The sequence below is a fragment of the Pleurodeles waltl genome, chromosome 7, assembly GCF_031143425.1.
Source record: "Pleurodeles waltl isolate 20211129_DDA chromosome 7, aPleWal1.hap1.20221129, whole genome shotgun sequence".
NCBI classification, from domain to species: domain Eukaryota; kingdom Metazoa; phylum Chordata; class Amphibia; order Caudata; family Salamandridae; genus Pleurodeles; species Pleurodeles waltl.
The window spans coordinates 917827346-917851073 of NC_090446.1; the positions used below are offsets into that span (position 1 = coordinate 917827346).

Consider the following 23728-nt stretch of genomic DNA (forward strand, 5'->3'; position numbering starts at 1 on the left):
TTTTAAAGGCACTTTTGGTGCCCTCCATGCACCACTTCCCTGTCTGCCACCATCCCAGGGGTGGTGCACAGAGCTCCTCCAGAGGTTCCCAGGGTCCTGCCATCTTGAATCCTAGGTTGGCAGGGACCTCTGGGAGCATCTGAGTGGCCAGGCCAGGCAGGTGGCGTCAGAGCTCCTGATAGGTGTTCACCTGGCTAGGTGACCAATCCCCCTTTGAGGATTATTTAGGGTCTCTCTTTTGGGTGGGTCCTCAGATTCGGCTTGCAAGATTCCAGCAGGACTCCTCTTCAACCTTACTTTGACTTCTAGCTACTGGAACCGCAAGCTGGTACAGGCTTTAATTGATTGAATCACTCAAAGCTTTATGATGACAAAGATTTATTCTTTTTGAGCGGTACAGCAAAGAATTCACAACTGAGCTGTGAAGTGAGTGTTTTTAATTTTAATTGTATTTATATAGTGCTTACTACCCCTGATGAGGTTTTCAAGGGACAGTTATGTAAAACAATTGCATTATGTACAGTCTGGGTATTTCTAAAATCTATATTTTGGAAGCACCATTTTATCTTAAACTTTTTTGCACATTTTGTAGCAGTCTATCTTATACTCTGTGTAATGCAAGTTTAAAAGAATGACTTACATATTGGCAGTGCTTTCTGTCACAGGCAGTGACCTTGTAGCACTAAATTACAGAAGCCACTATTCTCCACTGCACCAACCAAGATTTAGGGGGTCATTCTGACCCTGACGGGCGGCGGAGGCCGCCCGCCAGAGTTCCCCCACCAAAATACTACTCCGCGGTCGAAAGACCGCTGAGGGTATTTTGGGATTTGCCCTGGGCTGGCGGGCGACCGCCAAAAGGCCGCCCGCCAGCCCAGGGCAAATCATCCTTCCCACGAGGACGCCGGCTCAAAATTGAGCCGGCGGAGTGGGAAGGTGCGACGGGTGCAGTGGCACCCGTCGCGTATTTCAGTGTCTGCATAGCAGACACTGAAATACTAAGTGGGGCCCTCTTACGGGGGCCCCTGCAGTGCCCATGCCATTGGCATGGGCACTGCAGGGGCCCCCAGGGGCCCCGCGGCACCCCCTACCGCCATCCTGTTCCTGGCGGGAGACCCGCCAGGAACAGGATGGCGGTAGGGGGTGTCAGAATCCCCATGGCGGCGGAGCACGCTCCGCCGCCATGGAGGATTCACATGGGCAGCGGAAAACCGGCGGGAGACCGCCGGTTTTCCGCATCTGACCGCGGCCGAACCGCCGTGGTCAGAATGCCCTGCGGGGCACCGCCGGGCTGTCGGCGGTGCTCCCGCCGACCCTGGCCCCGGCGGTCTCTGACCGCCGGGGTCAGAATCACCCACTTAATTCTGTCGCTCTCTGGTTACACACAGTTCTCGGAGGCGAAGGTTTCATAATGTACTATTGTGCATTTCCCAGTGAGTAACATATTTTTTATTTAAGCTGCGTGTTATCTTGTATGCAGCTACCTGATGAAAGACCAAAAAATGTACGGAATTTTTATTTTTTAGCCACACCTTTGACCCTATTCCCACTGAGCCCACCCCATTCCATGCATCACAGTTCCCATACTAGTTTTAATGCACTTTGACAGCTGGGAGGAAGAGAAGTATGTTATGGACTGAAACCTTGGGCAGTGCATACTTATACAGCTTGAGATATATACGAATATACTGACGTGTAGGAAGCCAGAGATGGGGAATTTTTCAGCCTCTAATGCTGGGTGTGAGGACAGCGATAGACAGAGTGTGTGTTACTTATTCTTCAGTACTCAAATGTGCCCTTCCTCGACCCGGAACTCAAATTCAAGAAACATCCTTTACCATGCCTTTTTTTCACTGAATGGCTTTGCCATGTAGGCCTTTAACACATCTATCTATCTATCTATCTATCTATCTATCTATCTATCTATCTATCTATCTATCTATCTATCTATCTATCTATCTATCTATCTATCTGTCTATGTATCTATCTATCTATCTATCTATCTATCTATCTATCTATCTATCTATCTATCTATCTATCTATCTATCTGTCTGTCTATCTATTTATCTATCTATCTATCTATCTATCTATCTATCTATCTATCTATCTATCTATCTATCTATCTATCCATCTATCTATCTATATATCTTTCTGCAGGGTTTTCCCTGCCTTTTTTGCTTCTGACCTCCTGTTTTGATCCTGTAGTGAATTTCATTTTTGCTGGCTTTAGGACTCTGGGCACCTTACCACTGCTGATCAGTGCTAAAGTGCAAGTGCTCTCTGTCTAAATTGTACTAGTGATTGGTTTATCCATGATAATCATATTTGATTTACTAATAAGTCCCTAGTAGAGTGCACAGTGTGTGCCCAGTGCCAGTAAATCAAATGCTACTAGTGGGTCTGCAGTACTGATTGTGCCACCCACATGAGTATCCCTACAAACTCGTCTCAAGCCTGCCATTGCAGTGCCTGTGTGTGCAATTTTAAACTGCTAGTTTGACCTGGCAAGTGCACCCACTTGCCAGGCCAGAAAACATTTTCTACTTGTACGAAACCCCTAAGGTAGGTCGAAGGCAGCCCCATGGGCAGGGTGCAGTGTATGTAAAAGGTAGGACGTGTACTGGTGTGTTTTACACGTCCTGATAGTGAAATACTGCAAAATTAGTTTTTCACTATTGCAAGGCCTATCGCTCCCACAGGGTAACATGGGAATTCCCTTGAAATGTCTTTTAAGTGTGATTCCCCAATGGGATTAGATGGAGATATGAAGTTTGGAGTCTCTGAACTCACAATTTTGAAATACATCTTTTGGTGAAGTTGTTTTTTAAATTGTAAGTTTAAAAATGCCACTTTTAGAAAGTGGGCATTTTCTTGCTTAACCATTCTGTGCCTCTGCCTGGCTGTGGCATACAATTCTGTGTCACGATGACAGTTGGGCTGTTATTAATCCACTCTAGACAGTCACACAAAGGGAGCTTAGCTGTGCCCTGTATATTCTGATGGGTCTTCCTGGGTTAGAGTGGTGGGAAGAGCTGACAATTGTACCTGAATAGGACTGTGCTTGTCCTTACACAAAGCGGTCTCCAACCCCCAGGAGTGTGTATGGGGCCAGGACAGGAAAGGCAGGGTTGTGTGCACTAAGAAGACTTTCCTTTGAAGAATGCCTACTTTAAAGGCAGAAATGAGTATAACTACTACACTTCTGAGACCACAACCTTAGAACACTTCTAGACTGAGAATACTCTGTCAGGAAAAAGAGCTAGATGCCGTAGGAGGAACTGCCAATCTGCCTGTTGCTTTGTTGTGCTGGCCTGCTGCTTCCTGCTTCTGTCCTGAGAGTGAAGGGACTGGACTTTGCTTTCAACATCCTGCTTCCAAAAGTTCTCCAAGGGCTTGGACTGAGCTTCCCTTCTGTTAGAAGTCTCAGGGATGTCAAAGACTTCATCTGCCAGCACCTGGGCTCTCTTGCTGAGAGTCCTGACTCACAAAGTGGTGTCAAATCCAGATCCTGTGCCCTTGGGAGTGAGTGCTGGTGAAACCAAGAAGAAAGCAAGTACATCAACTCCAGAATGACTTCAGACCGGCGCGTCTGTCTAACTCCATGCCACTGCCTGCACCGGAGCCATTGTACCTACTGAGTGAAATGTCAGCCACCGCCGCCACAGGCCTGACGCTACTGCAATGCCTCCGATGTCCCGCCACAGAGTGAGTCCCAAGTGCTGTGTCACTGTGTCCATGACACCGAATCCGTTGCCGCATCTGTGGCCCCCTGGTGTGATTGAGACATCGCCAAGCTGATGCCTCGCGTCTTGACCTACTGGATTAATTGACCCCGCCATATCGTAAAGAACTGATGCCTCACCACGGATGCCGCATCACCTCTTCTGCAACCGTAAGGAACCAATGCCTCACCTTTCCTGCCTCGTAGTAAGGAACTGACGCCTCACCTCCCTGGTAGCAGTAAGGAACCAATGCTGCACCGGCCCCAGAGATGCCTCAACTCCCCAACTCACTGCACCAACATTGTTTCCTCGTTTTCCAAAGGTACTATGTCTAGGGTCCGTGCTACTCCATGACCAGCCCACACTCCCTCACAAGTGGCATCGTACTGTTGGGAATTACTCTGTCAAGACGTCGTGATAACCCCATTTTGAGCTATTGTGTTTCAAAGCGCTTTCCTGAGATTTAATCTTTAAAACTTTGTATCTTTGTTCATTTTGGTCATGTTTTACTCAGATAAATATTGGCTATTGTTCTAAACTGGTGTGGAGTCCTTTTGTGTTGTTTTCACTGTGTTACTGTGCGTGTGTGTGCAAATACTTTACAGATTGCCTCTGAGATAAGTCTGACTGCTCATGCCAAGCTACCAAGGTGGTGAGCAGGGGTTATCTTAACTGTGTGACTCCCTTACCCTGACTAGAGTGACTTGGACAGGGTGCAAACCACTGCCAACTAGAGACCCCATTTCTAACAGTATTTATAAAAAACAAAGGTTAAAGCTGAGTTATAGTTAGGAAAACATTATTTATTTATCCTATACAGACCCAATTTAAACAACACAAACTTTACAAATTCTAAAGCTATAGTTATAACTTACATTTCTAATTTATGCACCATCTTCAATTTGGTACAAGTCCTGAACTTCTGTACAAAGTCTTGTCACTTTACACACTACAAGAACTATTTATGTAGTATGTGTAGTATAATGTATAGTATACATTAAATTTGTATGGAAAGAATAAATAAAGGTTTCCTAACTATAATTTAGCTTTAACCTTGGGCTTTTTTCTTAAATGTATTTATTTTCTTATTTTTTAATAAAAATGTGTTTCCGATTGTAGTGTTGGGTGTCATTTAGTTGAGTGTTGTTAATTGGAGTGTTGTAGAGTATAACAGAGGACAGTGTCATAAAGTCAAGTGTCTTGATTGTAGCATTGTACAGTGGAACAGAGTGTAGTGGAGTGGTGTAGTGTACGGTGGAGTAAAGTGTAATACAGTGGAGTGGCATTGTGTGTCATATAGTGGAGTAGAGTGGAGTGGTGTGTTGTATAGTGGAGGGCCTTGTCGTACAGTACTCTCCCTGCTACCATGAACTGTGTTCTCAAACATGATGTCTTCTCAGATGTCTTAAATGTTGCAATGAATACTATGAATTAACATGGTATAACTGATACAATATGATAGCAGGGCGTGCTATAGTAATGTAGTCTGCCTAACAAGTTAACAGCACTGTATAATGGAGGTGTGTGATGTATAGTAAATTGTGCCCAGGGCATAAATTATAACTTTAAGTTATAACTATAATTTTAGAATTTCTAGCTTGTTTGTTCTTCATAGAAATAATATATCAAATTTCCTAACTGTAACTCATTTTTAACCATTGTTTTTTCATTGAATTTCAATGTTTTTTTTATTTTTTATTAAATGTGTTTCAAATCTAAGTGTGGTGCTTTGAGTGCAGTGTTGTTGAGTTGAATGTCTGAGTACAGTGAAGGAGTGTCGTACTGTGAAGGACAATGTGTAGTGTCGTAGTGTAGAGTGCTGTAGAGTGTACTGACATGGAGTACAGTGTTGTACAGTGCAGTGGTGTGGAGAACAGTGGCATAGAGTGCAGTGTCCTAGGGTAGAGTGGTGCAAAGTATAGTGCAGTGACATAGAGTGCAGTGGTACAGAGTAGAGTGTAATGGAGTAGAGTGCAGTGATGTAGAGTGCAAAGGCATAGGGTACAGTGGTACAAAATAGAGTTGTGTAGAGTGCAGTAGCATACAATGCAGTGGCATAGAGTGCAGTGGCATACAGTAGAATGCTGCAGATAAGAGTAGAATGGCTACAGTGCAGTAGCATAAAATATAGAGGTACAGAGTAGAGTAGAGTGGCATGCAGTGCAGAGGCATAAAGTGACCTAGAGTGTAGTGGAGCAGAGTTGATGGCAGTGGAATAAAGTACAGTGGCATAGAGTGAAGTACAGTGGGGTAGAGTGGCATAGAATAGAGTGGAGTACCATGCTCTAGAGTGGCATAGACTAGAGTGGCATAGAGTAGAGTGCTGTAGAGTAGAATGATGTAGAGTAGAGTGGCATAGAGTAAAGTAAGGGAGATTGTAGTGGCATAGAGCAGAATGGCGTACAGTACACTGGCATAAAGTGAAGTGGGGTAGAGTGAAGTGGAGGAGAGTAGAGTGGCATAAAATAGAGTGGCATAAAGTGAAGTGAAGTAGAGTACAGTAGCATAGAGTACAGTTGCATAGAGTAGAATGGCAAAGAGTGAAGTGGCATACAGTGAAGTGGGGTAGCGTACAGTGTTGTAGAGTAGAGTGACATACAGTAAACTGGGGAAGAGTCAAGTGGGTAGAGAGAAGTGGGGTGCAGTAGTGTGGCATAGAGTAGAGGGGCATACCGTAGAGTGGCAAAGAATGAAGTGGGGTACAGTAGAGTGGTGTCAGGTACTGTAAAGTGGGGGTAGAGTGAAGTGGTGTAGAGTACAGTGGGATAAAGTGCAGTTGCGTAGAGTAGAGTGGTGCAGAGTAGAGTACAGTGGAATAGAGTACAGTGACATAGAGTAGAATGGTGCACAGTAGAGTAGAGTGGCATAGAGTGAAGTGGGGTACAGTGAAGTGTGGTAGAGTGGTGAAGTGAAGTGAGGTAGAGTAGAGTGGTATAACGTAGAGTGGGGTACATTAGAGTGACACAGAGTGCAATAGTGCAGAGTAGAGTGCAGTGGCATAGAGTGCAGTGGAGTAGAGAGGAGTAGAATTGAATGGAGTACAGTGGCTTGAAATGGCACACAGTAGAGTGACATATAGTAGTGTGGTTAGAGTAGACTGGCACTGTGCAGAGTGTAGTAGGCAGTGTGGCATACAGTGGACCAGCGTGGATTGAAGTGGCACTGTGTACAGTAGAGTGACAAAGAGTGCAGTGGCATAAAGTGCAGTGGCATGGAGTGCAGTGTCCTACGGTATAGTGGTGCAAAGTAGAGTAGAGTGACATAGATTGCAGTGACCTAGAGTAGAGAGCAATGATGTAGTGACCAGTGGCCTAGAGTAGAGTAGTGCAGAGTGGAGTGGCACAGAGAGTAGTAGTGCAGAGTGCAGTGACGTAGATTACTCTGATGCAGAGTGGAGTGGCATAGACTACAGTAGCGTAGAGTGCAGTGACGTATACTTCAGTGATGCAGATTTGAATAGAGTGGCATATAGTGCAGTGGTGTAGAGTACAGACCCTGGTATAGAGTGTAGTGCCATGGAATGGAGTGGCAAGGCATAGAGCAGTGGTGGAGAGTACAGTAGAATGGCATGAAGTACAGTGGTGTAGAGTAGAGAGGCATAAAGTGCAGTGGCATAGGGAGCAGTAGCATACAGTGCAGTGGGTAGAGTGCAGTGGCATAAAGTGCAGTGGTGTACAGTGCAGTGGCATGTCCTAGAGTGTCTTTTTCCATATATTTTTGTTTGATTTCTATAGGTACCACGTGATTTTGGACAAAGTACAGGTGTACTCCATAAACTTCAAAAAACATCTATCTATCTATCTATCTATCTATCTATCTATCTATCTATCTATCTATCTATCTATCTATCTATCTATCTATCATCCATCCATCTATCTACTACAGGCGGTCCAATACCTATACAGTACTACAGGTGGTACACTTTCTTTACTGGTGGTGCAAGCTCAAATAGCAAGACTACACCGCACTAAATATTATGCACGTTTGCAGGTGAGGCATCACAAAAATAGAGTCGCACTCATTGAATCAGGAACGTTCTTTCTTTTATTGCACAAAAAGGAGTTTGCAAACGACAAACATCCTACCTCTACAGAGTTTGCTCAACTAACTTATACCTTCCTACACATTAGAAACATAACAATAACGTAGATTCCAGTTATCATCACACAACAAATGCAAAGTACAATCTAAACAATCTGGCAGCCTTTTTCTTTTTTAGGAGCTTTCATTATCCAATCATTTTCTGTTTTCATTGCCGTGTACCATTGTATACTTCGATAGTACTGTGGTATACCAAGGCCCAAAATATCACTAAGGGTTTTTCCCTTATTACTTAACAACTACTGATCCAATTTACCTCAAACAACAAAAAGGGCCTGCTCAACAACATAATCTACATTTCTGTCAAATGTTATAAAAATCCGTTCTGGCATTTTGGCGCTATGTCTGTGTAAAATCCTAATCCTGTGTAATTAGGAATCCTAATTATAATTACATGACTAAAGAGTTGATACTGCCAATACATATACGCAATCAAGCATGGTAAAGGCATGCAATGTATTGTCATTCATCCCTTAAGTTCCAGCCCGGCACCGGGGTGGGCTTTTTGTGCGATCCTGCGTTACTGGCTTAGGAAGAACTGGGTGCAGGCATGTTTTACTGCTCTTGTGAAGGGTGGAGCATGATACGAGGTCAACATAAAGTGGAATCTTAACTATGGGGTCCCTGTAAAGAGAGGCTTGGTACCTCAGTATGAGTCAGGGATGGTGCATGGAAAAGGAGGTCATGTGAGTATTCCTGTGAAAATCTGCAGGCGAGTGATGGAAAAGGTGTTGTAAACTGTTGAACAGAATGAGGTAAGAGATGGCTAAAGTAAAAGTTCCAAACAACAATAATATTTCTCGCATATATGATTGTCGTGTTTGTACTCCCTTCAGTCATTTCTCACTTCTGCGAAGGACAGATGTCACCTCACGGGTGTGCAGTAGGCCTGTGATCTGAGAAAAGGTGAGACCTCTGACAGTTGAATGTGACAGACTAAACTAAAGGATATGAGGCCGGTTTTAATGAAATAAGTGGAACTTTACTGAGTTGTGTGACGTTGGTGATTCGGAAAGAAAAACATATTTGTAGGGTTTTCTGAAGTTAGACTATAATCTGCTATGAGCCTACAAGTTTCTATTAAGACAATGTCCCCTTTAACCCCTTTCCCACCATGGACGTAATGGTTACATCTGGTGCCGCGGCGCTGAGGCGCCACGGACGTAACCATTACGTCCTGGTATAGGCCCTCAGGGAAAGCGCTGCCGCTCCCCCCCGAGGGCCTCCCCCCCCAAGGGCAGGGCTGGAAGGGGAATCGCTTCCCCTTCCACCTCCCCAGTGATATCTGATGACGTCAGCGTGCCAACACATGTTGACATCATCAGAGCTCAACTCCCGTTTCCAGCGCGACCCAAGGATAAACTGATTAGTTTCTCCTCGGTACGGGGGGAAAGGGAGGCAGAGAGGCATGAAAAGGGAAGGAAAGGCTTTTTCTTCCCTTTTCATGTCTCTCTGAGCATTCCTGCAGCACCATTGCATAGCGATGGTGCTGCAGGAATGCCCCCTAGACACAGGGAGTTTGTTTACTTTAGGCAAAGAAAGAAGGGGAGCGGCCCCTTGGGCAAGGGTCGCTCCCCAAGGGGGGCAATTTATTGTAAGGCCATTTCTGCCCCCCCGGGGGCAGATCGGCCTATATTTATTAGGCCGATCTGCCCCCTTTTTTTTTTTTATATTGATAAGGGGAGCGACCCCCTAGGCAAGGGTCGCTCCCAGGAGGGTAACTTTTTTATTATGCTTTTTGTGCCCCCCTGGGGGCAGATCCACTTATATTAATTAGGCCCATCTGCCCCCAGAGGGGGCAAAAGCCACTAGACACCAGGGATTTTTTAAAAATGTATATTGATAAGGGGGGCGACCTAGCAAGGGTCATTCCCCGGGGGGGCAATTTGTTTTTAGGCCTTGGGGGCAGATCGGCCTATATTAATTAGGCCGATCTGCCCCCGGGGAGGGGGCAGAATCCATTAGGTACCTGGGATTTTTTTTTCTTATTTATATTGATAAGGGGAGCGACCCCTTAGGCAAGGGTCGCTGCCCGGGGTGGGGGGGCAAATTGTTTATAGGCGAATCTGCCCTCTTGGGGGGCAGATTGGCCTATTTCTATGAGGCCGATCTGCCCCCGGGTTGGCCCTTTGGAGGCAGATCGGCCTATTTTTGGAAGGCCCACCTACCCCCAAAGGGGGCAGAAAGCCCACCAGAGACAGGGAAGATTTTCTTTTTCAGAATAAGAGGGTGGGGGTATGGCCATAACCCCAGCCCAAATAAATGGGGCCAAAGTTGTTCTGTCCACCAGTGGGCAGATGGGGCAGTTACCCCCGATCCACACCCGGGGAGGAGGCAGAAAGTCTACTACTCAGCTCTCTCCCCGCACACTAAAACATCTTATCCTACGGCAAGCAAGAGGACATTTGATCATTTTGGGTTTTGGTTTTACATTTGGGCCATGAGAGGTTGGCTATCTCAAAATCGTCCCACTTGGAATGGTGAGGGCTGTACTTTTTGGACTTTGAGACACTGCCATGTAGAAAAATCCACAAGACAAAGACACATCTGAAAACTAAACATCTGGGTGAGTCCAGGGTGGTGTGTTTCACACGCACCTGCACCATTTTCTTACCCAGAATGCCCTGCAAACCTCCAACTTTGCTGGGAATCACACATTTATTTCCACATTTTTGTGATGGAACCTTCTGGAATCTGCAGGAATCCACAAATTTCTTACCACCCAGCATTGTCTCATCTATACCGATAAAAATTCTGCCCCACTTGTCATCCTAAAAATGTTTTATTTTTAAACTGCCCTTTTGGATCCGCTTTGGTTCCCCCTTAATTTTGACCTGTTTTTGGCTCTTCCTTGTCACAGGCACTTGGACCACCTACACAAGTGAGGTATCATGTTTACCGGGAGACTGAGGGGAACGTTGGGTGGTAGGAAACTTGTCCTGGTGCAGAGATGTGGGAAAAATGTGATGTTTGCTGAGGATTCCGGGTAAGAAAACATTTGGTGATCCACGCAAATCACACCTCCCTGGATTTCCTCAGTGTCTAGTTTTCAGAAATGTTTGGGTTTGGTAGGTTTCCCAATATGGCTGCTGAGCCCAGGACCAAAATCTAGCCCCCCCCCCCCCCCCCAGCAAAAACGGGTAGTTTAGTATTTGATAATTTTGATGTGTCCACATAGTGTTTGGGGGCATTTACTTTTATGGACACTAAGCCTACCCACACAAGTATGGTACCATTTTTATCGGGAGACTTGGGAGAACGCTGGGTGGAAGGAAATTTGTGGCTCCTCTCAGATTCCAGAACTTTCTGTCACTGAAATGTGAGGAAAAAGGGTTTTTTGGCCAAAGTTTGAGGTTTGCAAAGGATTCTGGGTAACAGAACCTGGTGAGAGCCCGACAAGTCACCCCATCTTGGATTCCCCTAGGTGTCTAGTTTAAAAAAATGTCCAGGGTTGGTAGGGTTCCCTAGGTGTCAGCTGAACCAGAGGCCAAAATCCACAGCTTGGCACTTTGCAAAAAACAGATCTGTTTTCTTTGGGAAAATGTGATGTGTCCACGTTGTGTTTTGGGGCATTTCCTGTCGTGGGCGGTAGGCCTACCCACACAAGTGAGGTACCATTTTTTTCAGGGAACTTGGGGGAGCACCGGGTGGAAGGGAATTTGTGGCTCCTTTCAGATTCCAGAACTTTCTGTCACTGAAATGTGAGGAAAAAGTGTTTTTTGGGCCAAATCTCGAGATTTGCAAAGGATTATGGGTAACAGAACATGGTGAGAGCCCCACAAGTCACCCCATCTTGGATTTCTCTAGGTGTCTCGTTTTCAAAAATGCTCAGGTTTGGTAGGGTTCCCTAGGTGCCGACTGAGCTAGAGGCTAAAATCCACAGCTAGGGACTTTGCAAAAAACAGGTCTGATTTCTTTGGGAAAATGTGATGTGTCGACGTTGTGTTTTGGGGCACTTCCTGTCATGGGCGCTAGGCCTACCCACACAAGTGAGGTACAATTTTTATCAGGAGACTTGGGTGAGCACCCTGTGGAAGGGAATTTGTGGCTCCTCTCAGATTCCAGAACTTTCTGTCACCAAAATGTGAGGAAAAGGTGTTTTTTAGCCAGATTTTGAGGTTTGCAAAGGATTCTGGGTAACAGAACCTGATGAGAGCCCCTCAAGTCACCCCATCCTGGATTCCCCTCGGTATCTAGTTTTAAAAAATGCACATGTTAAGTAGGTTTCCCTAGGTGTCGGTTGAGCTAGAGGCCAAAATCTACAGCTAGGCCCTTTGCAAAAAACACGTCAGATTTCAATGTAAAAATGTGATGTGTCCATGTTGCGTTTCCTGTCGCAAACATTAGGCCTACCCACGCAAGTGAGGAACCATTTATATTGGGAGACTTGGAGGAACACAGAATAGCAAAACAAGTGTTATTGCCCCTTGTCTTTCTCTACATTTTTTCCTTCTAAATGTAAGACAGTGTGGAAAAAAGACATCTATTTGAGAAATGCCCTGTAATTCACATGCAAGTATGGGCACCCTGGAATTCAGAGATGTGCGAACAACTACTGCTTCTCAACACCTTATCTTGTGCCCATTTTGGAAATACAAAGGTTTTCTTGGTACCTATTTTTCACTCTTTATATTTCAGCAAATTAATTGCTGTATACCCGGTATAGAATGAAAACCCATTGCAAGGTGCAGCTCATTAATTGGCTCTGGGTACCTAGGGTTCCATATGAACCTACAAGCCCGATATATCCCCACAACCAGAAGAGTCCAGCAGACGTAATGGTATATTGGTTTAAAAGATCTGACATTGCACGAAAAAGTTACAGAGTAAAACGTTGAGAAAAATGGCTGTTTTTTTCAACTCAATTTCAATATTTTTTTATTTCAGCTGTTATTTACTGTAGGAAAACTTGTAGGATCTACACAAATGACCCCTTGCTGGATTTAGAATTTTGTCTACTTTTCAGAAATGTTTACCTGTCTGAGATCCAGCTTTAGTTCCACACCCATTTCTGTCACTAATTGGAAGGAGGCTGAAAGCACAAGAAATAATAAAAATGGGGTATGGCCCAGTAAGATGCCACAATTTGTTTTAAAAAATTGGGTTTTCTGATTCAAGTCTGCCTGTTCCTGAAAGCTGGGATGCTGGTGATTTTAGCCCCGCCAACCCTTTGTTGATGCCATTTTTGGGGAAAAAAACCCACAGGCCTTCTTCTGCAGCTCTTTTTCCCCATTTAAAAAAAAAAACGAAATTTTCACTGTATTTTGGCTAATTTCTTGGTCTCCTTCAGGGGAACCCACAAAGTCTGGTCACCTCTAGAATCCCTAGGATGTTTAAAAAAAAGGGCCCAAATTTGGCGTGGGTAGCTTATGTGGAGAAAAAATTATGAGGGCCTAAGCGCGAACGGCCCCAAATAGCCAAAAAAAGGCTTACCATCTGAGGGGGAAAAGGCCTGCCAACAAAGGGATTAAGAACAGGGTTCAATGTTAGATTTTTTTAAAGTTCTATATAGTGAAAACATGACCTAACGGCATTAGACCACTTTATATAAGCACCAGATAGCAATGCACAAGGTCAGTTCAGTTTGTTTCGGGGGATATAAGCGATATGCCCAGCGTCACAAGATATTGAGACATCGTTGGAATTCAAACCTGGTTCCCCAGTTCTAAAGTGTGACGCTCTCGCCATTACATATGAGAGATTGCATGAAAGTGTATGGAGTTGCTGATGACTACATCTGTGCAGAGCTTAATTTGTAAATAAAAACATGCTGGTGCCCAAAGCCCTCCTACACGCAGCTGCTGCAATTACATGTGGGAACACGGAATACTGAGGCTGCGTAATCCTGAAGCCCTCTCGGGCCTCGTCAATCCATTTAAAGCCACTCCCTGTCCCTTCAGCTCACTTTTACAGCTTTCTGCTTTCTCCCATTGTGACGCCTTTTCGTTTTTCTCTTCCTCGTTTTTCCCATGTGTGTCTTTTGCTCGCAGCAAATGCTTGAGGCAGAAGAAAAAGCGCCGGCCCTCAAAAATAAGTGTTGGTGCTCAGCACCGGAAACAACTAGCACAAATTAAGCACTGCATCTGGGAGATTTTTTTAAAGTATTTGGGGTCTGTGATGGAAAAGGGCGAAGCTCATGTGATATGTGTAGACTTTTGATGTGTGGCCATGCTGGGGCCTCTTGAAGAATACGAGGCCGCCAGTAACAGGAAGTGCATAATGAGACTGCATAAGCCAGGACGAAAATGTGTTCTTTAAACAAAGGGCACTGGGTAGACAATCTGTGTACTGCACGTGTCTACAATGGCATACAGTCATGCCATGCCAGGCTTCACTTGCACAATATGCAATGGGCATATTGCCCCGGAAGTTTACTGGAAACTGTTTCGTCAATGTGCGCTTTACATTTTGGGCAATCAATAAGAAATATGTATGGCATGAAAGTATGCTTCAAATACAGGGTAATAGAACTTCTGTCATGGTATATACTTTATATAATGAGTAACGTGCAAGGCAATGTGGGTTTTAAATACAGAACAATTCTAGAAATTGGCAAATATGCTTTATGTGCAGGATCATATGAAAACTGTCATCCCCAAGTGTGCTGCACTTGCACATTAGCGCAGCCAGTGTGTCACGGGCCCCAGTGCAAGGAAGGAAATGCTCCTGGCTGCTGTTTAAATTCTAAATGCATGTAATAATCAGGGTTCAGTGGGCCCTCATGTCTCTGGACCCCGGTACCACTGCACGTGCTCCACAAATGGAAGCAACTCCGCTCTAGTGCTATTGTGAAAACTGTCAGAGATATGTGTATTTTATACACAGTAGGTGTAGAAAAATCGTTTGCCAAATACATTGCCAGTGTGGAAACTGAGAAGGATGCGTTAGGTACTATGGAGATAGTCTGAGGGTAATAACTTTACATTCACACATGCTGGCTCCACACGCCACATAACTGGCATCCAGAGCATTCACCAATGTGATGATATTTGTATGTGACGAGGAATTTTGATTGCCATCCTTTTCGGTGGAGCACAGTTTATGCGACTGGCACAAATATATTTACACATTGTACACCCAGCATTTTTGTGATAGAAGCACAATTTTTCCACAGGTACAAACATGATTCCATGTTTTGACGAATAATGATCCTCTGAGCTACGGTGTACTCTAAGATATGTGTGGGGGGATAAATGTAAATAATTCCCTTTAGAACTGCTTATAATATCCATGGACTTTATTCAGTATATTAAAAAATGTGCTGTAAATTGAATTATTTGACGTCAGTTTAAAAAAAATGTTTGACAGGGTTCCTGTAAGCCTCTCTAAAGATGGCTGATATAGTATTCATTGCAAGAGCGTCTTTGGATTCCAGGTTCGAACCTCATTGAATGACACGATGAATGAGTGATAATCTGATTGTTGAAGAGGCAGCAGCCCCACCAGTCTCCCTGTGCATGTAGTAAGTTTCTATCATGAGAGATTGACCTGAACACAGCAGAGCTCTGTTGATCTATTTTGTCTCAGAACCTCTGTTTCTGGACCGGTATGCATATGCCATTCTTCGAGGGATCTGTTTCATTACTGTAGGACCGCTACCCTTTCTATGGATCTGTTCCCTTACTGTATGTAGCTGCCTTTCTATGGATCTGTTCCCTTACTGTATGTAGCTGCCTTTCAATGGATCTGTTCCCTTACTGTATGGTAGCTGCCTTTCAATGGATCTGTTCCCTTACTGTAGGGTAGCTGCCTTTCAATGGATCTGTTCCCTTACTGTATGGTAGCTGCCTTTCAATGGATCTGTTCCCTTACTGTATGGTAGCTGCCTTTCAATGGATCTGTTCCCTTACTGTAGGACCGCTACCCTTTCAATGGATCTGTTCCCTTACTGTAGGGTAGCTGCCTTTCAATGGATCTGTTCCCTTACTGTATGTAGCTGCCTTTCAATGGATCTGTTCCCTTACTGTAGGGTAGCTGCCTTTCAATGGATCTGTTCCCTTACTGTAGGACCGCTACCCTTTCAATGGATCTGTTCCCTTACTGTATGTAGCTGCCTTTCAATGGATCTGTTCCCTTACTGTAGGGTAGCTGCTTTTCCCAAGGGATCTATTTCCTAATTGCACTACTTCTGCCACTGCTCAGGAGGCATGTTTTCTAATGGTTCCTTAGTGTAGGAAAGCAGACATGTTTTCGGTGGCTCTGCTTCCATACTGTGACAGATGTGCCAACGCTCTATGAATCTGTTTTCTTTTTTGTTTGAATCTGTTTATTGCATTTTCCATATCCCAATCCGTTTGTATAAATAGTGAGGGAGCACACTGCTATACAAATGACAATTGCATCTCGAAGTGACAAGTGAGGCTGCAGCATGGTGAATATAAATCGGTTGTCACTGCAGTGTGCAGAGAGACAGGAGTCTATTTATATAGTATCCAGCTATAGTGGATTCGTGGCTGCGTTTTGAAGGAGCTGTAGTCAGTTACAAGTGGTCACAACTTACAAGGATTAGCATTTCACAGTTGCAAAAATAAATAGTTTCTCATATTTTTTTTTCTCCTGAAGATAGCAATAGCAGTAACAATAACAGCCAAACAGTGCCTCGATACCATTTCCTTCCCCATGCGATCCTGTACAATGCCATCAATAGTGGGGGCAGCTAAGAATGAAAGAGAGATGGTCTGTAAATATCGTTAGTGTAGGTGGATCTTGAAGCTGTGTGGGCGGTGTGGGGTTGCTCTCCAGGTAGAGGTATGTGCTACTCCCCCTCTGTCAGCACTTCCCCATTGATGAATGGGTCACTCAGTGTTGCCGAAGCTGCATGCGTAGCGTTTTGCAGGTTAGTCATGATAGTATCCTAGTTATTGGCTATGGGATATAATAGAGAATTATCTTCTCTATGTAGGGCAACATTCTCCACCTATGGCCAGGCAGTAGTCAACTGCTCCCAGGCTGTAAGGAACGGAGGGGCAGACAACTTCCACCTGCAAGTGGTGAGCCATTTAGCCAGCAGCAGGCCCAGATCTGCCAACCAGTGTGCCAGGTGTTTGCCCTGGCTCAGTATGTGAAGATATTGCAGAGTGAGATCGGTGGGGACTCATGTGTCATGTCTCCAAATGCATGTCCCAAAGCCCTAATCAGGGAATTGTGTAAGAGGAAGTGTCCAGGGGCAAGCCTTCATCTGCCATTATGGACTCATATGAGAAGAGCTCTCTGTCCCTGTAAAGGTCTCCCATAGCTTGAAGCCCTGCCGCATGTCAGATGGTTAGTTCTACCATGGAGGCGATGCATTGCCCTCTCGGGGGTTCCCAACAGTGCCAATGCAAGAGCATAAGGGGTCGGTCAATCTGTTTTCTTACTTTAGTATGCATATTGTTCCTCGAGCATCTTTTTCCTCACTGACCAAAATATGCCATTCATTGGGGAATATGTTTTTGCGCCGTAGAATAGATCTTTCCTCTTGGTATCAGTTTCCTTATTGTAGAACAAATGCTATTTCTCATAGGAACTTTGTCCTTACTTTAGAATAGCTGTCCTTCTCCGGGGGATCCACGGTCTAGGTGTGACATGTAGTTATTCCTCTGTCGATCTGTTTCTACACCAGAGTGGTATATATTCCTTATAGTATGTCTTCTTAAAGTAATTCATATGACATTCTTCTTTTTTTTTTATTGCAAACATTTTCAAATTTAATAGGACCAGAGAAGAATTATACAAGATATAAATACATCCAACCAATGAGGTAAAGATATACACTTGTCCTAATGCCACAAGGGAGACAAAGAAAGCAAAAAAGAAGTAGGCCAACCTCCTATAAGTTATCCCATTGATCTCATATCAATCCCACAAAGCCCTACAACAAGTAGGCCTATCATCATACATATAGCATGAGGCACTGCCATCTACTATGTTACTATCCCACTCCCTTCAAGTCCACCCAGTCCCAAAGGCTGGCCCAGATCCTTCCCCCTTTAACCTCCCTTTCTTACCCTTGTGAGAATATATGGCCCTTTCTAAACAGGATAGCACCAGAAGTCTTGAAAACCAATGCTGCTGCATGGGGTGGTGGGGGTGGGGGTTGTTCTTTTCTAACCATGCTGATGAAATCCAGTGTCTTAACACTGCCATTGCAACAAACATAAAGAGTTGGAGAGACCTGGGAGCAGAATTGTTATGGACTCCTAAAAGGACCATTTGGGGGGTCAGGCTGACATTAATACCCAATGACCCTACCAAAAACGATCAACCCCCCTTAATAAGTGGCACAAGCCTGGGGCAAGGATGGAACACATGATTTAAATCAGCTGCCTTTTCACGGCAGCGTGGGCAACAACTGCCAGTCTGACCTCACCGTTTAGCAGTCTTGGCGGGGGTATAATAAAGATCGAAAATTGTTTTATAATGTTGGGTTTGTAGTCTGGCTGAACACAGAACAGTGCGCAACAATTAAAGTGACTCAAAAAATGAACAATCCGTGGATCCAAGCCTTTCGTTCCGCCTCCCCTGTTATTTTTTCATTTCATCACCAGCAAGGGGATGCAGGCCCTCGTAGAGCTGTCTAATTGAGCACTCTGCCCGCGTCCTTGTAAACTCACCATCTTAATGTCAGAAAAAATGCTCTGCCCCCACCTTTCCTATACAGAAAAGCCTGAATTTGTAGTTATTTTAAAAATCCCTATGGTTCAGTTCGAACCTCGAACGGAGCTCCTCAAAGGAGACTATACTACCATTAACAAAAAAGTCACCCAGCCTTTTATCCCTGGCCTTTACCCAGCCCTTAGTATACGAGTCCCTAAAAATCCCTGGGAGCGTACTGTTTAGCGGAAGCAGAGTATAAAAATTTAGCTGACCCATCCATATCTTTTTATGTAAAGCTGTCCAAATCTTGTGGGCTGCCTCCAATGTCTTAAAGTGAACCTTCTTGTAGTAGTTGTGTTCAATCTGCCATAACAGGCACTGCTGAGCCTCATCACCTATCAACAACTCAAGGGTAGAAGGACTGCCTTACTGCACCACGATCTTCACCTTCCCTCCCTACGAGAAGGTGTATAAACTGTAGGGCCGCCGCCCAGTAATACAGCTTATAATTCGGTACCACCCACCCCTCTTTCTCTGGGCAAAGTTAAGTGCTTTAAAGATCTACGAATTTTACCATAAGCCCACCAATCTCCCCACCAAACTATCAAGGTCTTTAAACCAACCTTGTCCAATTTTTTCAGGATATCTCTAATAGATACAAAATCTTGAGCAGAAAAATAATTTCTACTACATTACTGCGGCCGATAATAGGTAAATGCAGGTTGTTGATAGGCTGAAAATCCTGCTTTGCTTTACCAAGGACCGGAGCTAGATTGATCTGTGCCAGCTATCAAGATCAGTTGTGATGGTGACACCGAGATATGTGGCCTCCTCTACCACCCTAGGATCCTGCAATTGCAGATATTTATTAATCATGACTGGGGTTTTATCCTGGTTAAGTGATCCTGCAACCCTGTTGAAGACTGTCGCTTCTTGCTCAATCTCCTCCAGTGCTGGGCCAGGGTCCGGAGTAACAACCGCAATATCATCTGCATAAGCCAGAACCTTTGTATTCCCTCCCAATGTGTGTACAGGCATTATAGAGCAGTTGGTCCCCAGCTTCCTAAGCAATGGATCTTTATATAGGGCAAACAATAACAGAGATCAAGGACATCCCTGTCTGGTTCCCCTTGGGATCTGCAGTGGACCAGACTGCCGGCCCAGGACCTGGATCCTGTCTGTAGGGTTATAATATAGAGATTATACTGCATTGATAAAACCCTGGCCGAAGCCACACTTCCTCATTGTAACTCATTAAAAGCTCCAAGATACCCTGTTGAATGCCTTCTCAGCATCCAACAAAACCAATGTTAATGTTCCCCTGTGACACCTGCATGGTCAGACAATGTAATCACTCGATGGATATGGTCTGTAGTCCCAACCTCAGGGATGAAACCATGTTGCCACAATGAAAATAATTTACCAATGACTTTACTAAGTCAGGAGGCAAGAATTTTCAAATATAATTTGACGTCACTATTAATTAGCGTAATTGGCTGGTATCACCCCAAATCCTTGGAATGCTTCCCCTTATTGAGGAAAACTACAATAGTAGCCGTGGACCAGGATTCTGGTGCGACATGTTCAGACTGAACCCAGAGAAACAGCTTGATCTTAAAAATTTCCTAAGCAGGTGGAAGAAAGTCTTATAAAACTCAAGAGGAATCCTGTCTGTGCCAGTAGCTTTCCCAGAGGTGTGTTCTTTTAGGGCAAACTCTATTTACTCATCTGACACCAGGGCATCCATTACTCCTCTATCTTCCCAATATAGGCAATTCAACGACGATCTGTTGAGGAATTTCCACTTACCCTGCTCCTTGCATCATCTAATTCATACTAATTAGGTCTATCATAGTATTAGCGAAAAAGCCTCCCTAATTCCAGCCTGATCCTCAATGAACCTGCCCTGCACATCCCTGATTTCATCGATCTCTCCCTGGGACTCCTTGTGTTGAGAGCATTGCTAGCAGGTGCCTAACAAGCTCCCTATACTCATGGCACTCCTGTCTCCATGCCAAAAATTTGCCAGCAGCTTGCTGAGAAGACAAAATGCATATTGCCCCTTCACCAATCTCACAGCCGCCTGTGACTTGCCCAAATTCTCACCTGACTTTCCTCCGATTAACTGGATCTCTGCTCTTTCCATGTCTTCAAGCAGTTTTTTTCAAGTGCAGCCCCTGCTTCTTTTGCTTCCCGCGTCTAAAGGTGATTACCTCACCCCTAACTGCAGCTTAAACCCAGATCTGTGACTAGGGGTGAGTGTTTGCATTGCTCAGCACTCCGTCCATCATCCTTTTGTGTTGCTAAAGTTGCCTAAGCGGCAAGGGTATGCCCAGACGTGGGTCCTGTGCTCACTGTGCCACTGGATTCAAGCTAGCCTGGCTGATGAAGGGTGATACCCTGAAACCGGTCCCAGGATGTGGACAACTCTGGGAAGGCCCCCTTGAGGAGAGACAGCATACATACCCGGATGTCATTGCCCTCAACCCCCTCTGCAATTCCCAGGAATCTCACGTTTGTTACAGCGCTGTCTATTCTCAAACTCTACCAACTTCCACATGCCATCCGTCACTTGGGTTTCTTGTGCCTCTACCTCCCCCTTGGCTTGGCAGTTCAGGCTGGACTGTTCCCATGAGGAACAGGGTCAAGACTGATTTGCATATGGTTGGGTCCAAACTGGGGTGGCATGGTGAGCAGAAGAACAATGGATTAAACCCAGATCTGTGAGTGGGGGTGAGTGCTTGCATTGTTCAGCACTCCGCCCATCATCCTTTTGTGTTGCTAAAGTTGCCCTAAGTGGAAAGGGTATGTCCAGACGTGGGTCCCGTGCTCACTGTGCTACTGGATTCAAGCTAGCCTGGCTGATGAAGGGTGATACTCTGAAACCGGTCCCAGGATGCTTGTTTCCAGTCCAGGGAGGACCTGGCTTGGCAGTTCGGGCTGGACTGTTCCCATGAGGAACAGGATCAAGACTGATTTGCAGATGGCTGGGTCCAAACTGGGGTGGCATGGTGAGCAAAAGAATGATGGATTAAACCCAGATCTGTGACTGGGGGTGAGTGTTTGCTTTGTTCAGCACTCCGTCCATCATCCTTTTGTGTTGCTAAAGTTGCCCAAATTCTCACCTGACTTTCCTCCGATCAACTGGACCTCTGCTCTTTCCAAGTCTTCATGCAGTTTTTTTGACTGCAGCCCCTTCTTCTTTTGCTTCCCGTGGCTAAAGGTAATTGCCTCAAACCTAACCGCAGCTTTGAAAGTGTTCCAGAGCACTGACAGTGAAGCGCTTCCTACATTAATACTCAAAAATTCCGGTATCCACTCCTTCATATGTGAGACATACTCTGCATCCAGCAATAGCGCTCTTTCAAATGTCCAATTAACAAGCGGCAGGTCAAGGGACCATTAGAAAAACTCAAGAAGCAGCAGGTTATGATCAGACATTACCCTTGCATATTTCTCATCTGACATCCATGTAATAGAGAGCGAGAGATCAAAAAATTGTCTTGTGGAACATGTTTCCTGTGCAACACTGAATAATAAGTGTAACCAGGGTTGGCTGGCCTAATCTTTGGCCAGGCATCAATCAAAAGAGCGAAAAACTTCAGGTTTACAACCCTTGTACCTTCCAAATCTATTCACCAGTTGACCCCCGCCATGTCAAGATTAAGATCTCCTGCAATAATAATTGGAGTAGGCCACTGTGCCAAAGCCTGTCAAAGCATGCAGAATTGAGCCATAAACTGAACAAATCGTAAGAAACCACCTATGTCCCTAAGTTCTGTAATAGCACTCTTCACATGTCTGTCTGTCAAACTACTCCTGAAACCAAAGAGATGATGTTGCGCCAAGATGGCCACCCCCTGAGTTATGGTCCCCTGAGTCGTGCCTACCACCAGTGAGAAACCTAGATAATTAAGCAAATTTCTTCTACACCCCCCTATATGTGAGTTTCCTGCAGGCAGAGGATATCCGCTTGCAGAAATTTAAGGTCCAAGGCTACCTTACACCTCTTGTTACCGTTGTTAAGTGTTGCAATAGGTAATCGTGCCGCACCAACAGTGATGGAAAACCTCTCCCCAAATTTCATCTGATCTGTCCGTAACAGTGAGACATGGAGCACCATTTCTTTCTCCCTCATACAGATGTGTTCATTAGTCTCCTCTCATGCTGATCCCCCAACCACCATTACCACAACCACCACCACCACCACTCCCGTCTTACCCCAGACCTTTTCCCTACAGACCCCAAGCCCAAAACCCCGAATCCCCCATCCCACTCCCCCCAACCCTCCCCACCCTCCTGCCATCTTAGGCAGTCGGTCTTGAACAACCTGAACAATGGCTTTCATCCTACCCCCTCCACAGCTCCTCAACCCCTACCCCTAACAATATGTCTTCTAATTATGTAGGTGGTGAAACACAGGCACTCATCCTTCTCATAACTCAAACAGAACAGCGGCATGTAGACCCACACCTTGAACAGAGAAGGAGAGAGATACATAAGCTACATAAGCTATAATGAAATCATAAGAAAAAGAACATGAAAGCCTACTCACAAAGAAAAACTGGAGAACAAACTCCAAGGAAAAAATCCAGTCAGCTATGGTAAAGACCTTGTACTTCCAACTCTGCTCCCACCCTCAGCTCTTTTAAGAATACTTTTGCCTTGTTTTCTGAGATAAAAGACCTAATATGTTCCTTAATGATCACTTTTAATCAAGCAGGCTTCCCATCCAGCATCTTGAAATGCTAATTTCTTGTTAATTGTCTTAACCACCACCCCCTTTCAACCCTAACCTGGCAAAAGTCAGCACTCATGAAGAAAGTTTGGCCATCAAAAGTGCGCTTTGCATCCAGTCGTGATTTTTCAGAGATCACTTGCCTGACCAAAAGAGTGCCATAATATTCAAGAATTGCTCTTGGTCTGAGGTTGGAGGTATTTTCTCGTCTCCAGAGAATCAATGGAAATCAGTGCACCCGCTGAACGTCGAGGTCTCAATTCCAAGTGGACAACTCTGGGAAGGCCCCCTTGAGGAGAAACAGCATATATACCTGGATGTCATTGCCCTCAAACCCCTCTGCGATTCCCAGGAATCTCAAGTTTGTTAGGGCGCTGTATATTCTCAAACTCTACCAACTTCCACATGCCATCCGTCAGTTGGGTTTCTTATGCCTCTATCTCCCCCTTGAGGGCCCCCAGATCCACTTCCACTGCAGCTGTTCTATCTTCAATGGTGGAGATTGATCCATTCCCCAATCTCAGAACACATCTTGTTGACCTTTACGAACCACCCCTTTCAACTGTTTTGTAGCAATTTGAGCACTGCTGCT

General features: G+C 44.9%; 1 protein-coding gene across 2 annotated transcripts in view; it reads right to left on the bottom strand.

The window, feature by feature from the left end:
* The window catches only part of GLRA1 (glycine receptor alpha 1), a 469611-nt gene that overhangs the window by 90966 nt on the left and 354917 nt on the right, over window positions 1-23728 (bottom strand). The gene's annotated exons all lie outside the window — the stretch shown is intronic.